This window comes from Acomys russatus, chromosome 23, assembly GCF_903995435.1.
Source record: "Acomys russatus chromosome 23, mAcoRus1.1, whole genome shotgun sequence".
NCBI classification, from domain to species: Eukaryota; Metazoa; Chordata; class Mammalia; order Rodentia; family Muridae; genus Acomys; species Acomys russatus.
Genome location: NC_067159.1, coordinates 58,243,752 through 58,248,435, shown reverse-complemented (window position 1 = coordinate 58,248,435; position 4,684 = coordinate 58,243,752).

The window sequence follows — 4,684 nt, the reverse complement described above, 5'->3', positions numbered from 1 at the left end:
GTCACTAACCCTCTATCGGCTATTTTTAAGCAAAGTTTTGCTAAATGCCTTAATATGTTCACAGACACACAGGCTAGACAAGATAAATCTTATTCTAAAAGCAAGTATTTCTGACTTTAACGAGAAATGTTTGTGTCTGCATAATGTTAACCCCACAGATACAAGGAGAAACACCACCAACCCAAACATCGTGGCCAAATTAATTAAAGCAATTTTTAATTTGTGTACATGGGCTGTCTTTCCAAAAAGTGAGGTTCAAGAGGAGTGGACATGTGTTGGTGAATATTAATAATTAATATTCAGTCATATATTTAGTAAAGCCTTATTTACTCATTAATCAATTATTTCTCCAAATAACCACATATTAAGACTGATACATTCAAAATTAAACACAGAGGTGAACATAATAACTAATCTAGTATCCCACTATCAGTATATCTTCCTCCCAGCCAAGGTCCCAGGTACTTGCATTATCATCCCCTCTGGAATCCATCCGTCCATTCTCCTCCTCCCCTGCAGCTTCTCCTTGTGTCCCCTGACCTCGGCCTCACAACTCCAAAACTCCACCCCCTTTTCTACCGAATCCCAACCTTCAGCATTTCTTTATAACCAATCAGCTTTAAGTTAGGTGGAGCAAGGTTTACACAGTAAGGACAGATATAGGTGAGAATGTGCTGAGCAGGGACCAGATCTTGAGGGCCAATAATTAGCATTAAAATACGTAGCACCAAACTAACCCCCAACAGACATGAGTGAGATAAGGGTTTTTATGGTTCAGGACTCAGGGGGTTCAAAATGGGGAACTTGTCAGGCAAGCAGGTGGGGCTGCAGGAGCAGGACATAAGCATAAACAAGTGGCCATGAAAACCTCTTGAAACAAAAAACATGGTTGCAAGGTAATTATAGCAAGGTAGTCACAACAAGCAATAGTAACAAGGTGGTAATAACAAGTGGTCATAATAACCTTTTGGGTTTTTTGTTTGTTTGTTTGTTTGTTTGTCTTTAAAGACAGGACCTTTCTATATAGTCCTTGCTGTCCTGGTGCTTGCTCTGTAGATCAGGCTGGCCTTGAGCTCACAGAGATTCACCTGCCTCTGCCTCTTGTGAGTGCTGGGATTAAAGGTGTGCACCACTATTCTCCAGCCATCATAACTTTTTGGAACAAAGACTTGCTTTTGGTTTCCTGGAACAGACAGTACAGAACCATTTGTAGTTAAGATCACAGGTGGGACATAGCCCAATCCTTGAGAAACAGATTAATCATAAACAGGAATGAATCGAGTTTGTCTTGACTATAAGATGGCTTTCAAGCCTAAGATGGAGGCAGGCTGGTTTACCAATTAACCTGTTGATGGGAAGCATAGTTCTCACCAGGAAGGGGAGAGGAGAGAATTGCTCTGAGCAACTAGGTAGGAACATCAATTTGTGTTTCTCTGAATGGCGGTTTCCAACATCGATGAACTTTAAGAAAAGAAAGTCATAAATCCATGCATTTAATAAATATACTGATAGAGAGACAGCTATAGCAAAGTGGGGGGAAGTGCTGCTGTGGGTTTTGGAGATTGTCTAATGGCTTGTTTTGCTTTGTGGCTAGTGGAAGCTAGTCATCTGCTAAATTTATACCTTACATAAGTTGTCTGATAATTACCAAAGGTGGGCGGTGAATGGCTGTTAAGGGGACCATGGTGTCTGGATAGGAATAACTCCTATAGATTCCTGTGTCTGAATGCTTGGTCACCAGAGAAGGACACAATTAAGAGGCATGGCCTTGTTCGAGTAGGAAGTGTGTCACTGGGGGTGGGTTTTGAGGTTTCAAATGTTCAAACCAGGCCAAGTGTCAGGACCGGCAAACAGGAGAGGAGAGAGATGGATCTGCGCTAGGGAGGACTGCACAGGCAGTGAACAGCTCGTTAAGGGAAGCCAACCGTCGGCTGAACAACTACCTAGAGGATCTAGTTGCTGAGGAGAGGTTGAGGAACGGAGGAGAAGGAAAGACTTGAAGACTCAGGCATATGCAGTGCAAGCTGAAGGTCTTAAAGCCCAGGAGAACTCTTCTATCTGGCTCTGTCTCGCTTGCTGTCTATCTGTCCAACTAATCATCGTCTTGCATGCTGTTACCCTGCTGTCTGTCTCCTTGCTCCTTGCTTGCTTACTAGCTTCTTGTCTCTCTCTTTCTTCCTTCCTTCCTATCTACCTACCTATTTTTCTATCTAGCTATTATCTATTTATTATCTATCTAATTATCTAAATATCATCTATCCCTCTATCTATCCATCTACTTATCTATTCATGTATCTATCTATCTCTTGTTGTTACCCATCTTTTTATCTCCTTGCTTGCTCGTTCCCATCTGTCTTTCTCTCTTCCTGCTGTTCCCCATGTCTCTCTCTTCCTATTGTCCCCTCTCTCTCTCTCTCTCTCTCTCTCTCTCTCTCTCTCTCTCTCTCTCATGTCTGTTACTTTCTTGCCTTTTTTGCCATTCCCCATTTATCCATCTCTCTTGCTGTTCCTCACCTCACTCTAGCTTACTCCTTCACGTCTGTTACTTGCTTGCCCTTGCCTTCTAACTAACTAACTAACTAACTAACTAACTAACTAACTCACTCACTCACTCACTCACTCACTCCATGGGCCAGTCCCAGTATTTTATTGAAATGAAGTTCAATTTTTTTTCATTACAAATGACATCATAATTTTTTTCATCATTACAATCACTAGGGCAATCAAAAATGAACAGAGCAACAAGGAAATACAAAAAGGTCTGTAACCCACAACAAAACATACAACAGAAATCATTATTTTCCAAACAACGGTCAGCATAACCTGCTTATTACTCAGGAAAGTTTAATCATAAATTTCCCTGGGCTAAAGCCAGTGTGTTTACAAGATGGTCATAGCAACATAGCTTGAGCTAAATATTCTCTAAAGAAAAAAACCTTGACCTACTTCCAGTCCCAGACCAACAGGTGTGCTATGCAAGCTTAGGCTAACTGCCAAGGGGTCCTCAATTGTAAAATATCTGTAAAGCATGATGTTCCAAGTTCACCTTCTATTGCTCTCAGAGCAGAGTCTACAGCTAACAACATCTGGCTAGGTGCTGTTATGTCAAAGTCTTAACTTGACAGTGTGGAGAGAATGGGCCGTGTGGCTGTTGAACCCTTACAGAATGTGCAAACAGTGTTTTGCTTTAAAAATCAACCTCTTATTGATATTCCTAGGATTGATCCAATGACTGGCAAGTGCCTGTTCCCAATTCCCGAGGGGAGGGGACGGAAAGGTGCCTAACTCAGCTGTTGGTAAATCTATCATGGAGTACTCCCTTCAGGAAGGACCTTCTCATCTTTGATAACTCCCTCAAAGTTAGCTCCCTGTGCCGCTCTCCTCTGTTTTTCCTCCCAAAGAAATTCCACTCAGGAACCACTGGGCAGTTAGGTATTGGGTTAGGGTCATCTTTTATATAATTCTTTTTTAAAATATTTTATTTTTATTATTTCTAATTATGGTTACAGGCAGTTATAAGCTGCCTGACAGGTGTGCTGGGAATCAAACTCAAGCCCTCAGGGGGAGCAGCGTGTGCTCTTGACCACTGAGCCGCCATATAGTTCTTTATTGGGATAAACAACGTCATATCGGACCTGTAAAAATAATTTGACATTTGAGGGCTTGCTGCTTTTGCTTAATTTACTTATTTTTATGTATATGTATGTTTTACCTATATGTATGTGCAGTGTGGGGTTCCCTCCCCACCAGGGATCATTAGCCACCATCCCTGAGGGCAAAGGGAGCAGAAGGGATGAACAAGGATGGGGCAGGGGGATGGATGGCCTGTGAGTATGACAGAAGAACTTTCCAGGACCGGCTTCAACAAGACTGTCCAGCTTTATTTGGGGCAAACGAAGGCTAAATAGCTCTTGGTGAGTGAGTGGAAGATTCTCAGGGTAGATAGATGTACGCTGTTGGCTGGAGCTTGTGCCAGGAATGATTTATTTGGGAGCACAGTCCCACCATATGAACAGAAACACAGTACCTAATTATCCTGTGGTCACAGCAGGGAGACCCTTAGCAGGGAACTGAATCAAAGGTCATACTCCACATATGGTTAGAGGTATCTGTGCCTAAACACACTCTCCAGATGAGGTCAGGCAGAGAGTAGGAGGCCCTGCTTGGGGCAGGGGTGAGGGAGCTCCATTTAGCACAGAGCTCAGAGCAATCCAGACATGATAGACTGCGACCTCGGACAGCAAGGCCCTCCAACAGTACAGTTGTATTCATGTAGTGACCACAGAGGCCAGAAGGAGGTGTCAGATACCCTGGAACTGGACTTATGGGTGGTTGTAGATTGCTGTGTGGGTGCTGGGAATCTAATCTCTGTCTGCTGAAAGAGCAGCCAGTGTTCTTAACTACTAAGTCATCTCTCCAGCTGCCACCTTGCTTTTGAGACAGGATGTCTCCTTAGCTATTATTAGCCTAGTAGGCTAAACACGCTGCTAGCAAGGACTAGGGATTTTTCCTGTCTTTGCTTCCACAACTCTCGGATTTCAAGCATGTGCCACCACACCCAATATTCTGAAGGACTTAGACTCAGGTCTTCATGCCTGTGTGGCATGGTAGGTATTTTACCAACTGAGTACAGCCCTGTATTTTTACCTTTTTTTTTTTTTTTTTTTTTTTTTTTTTTTTTTGA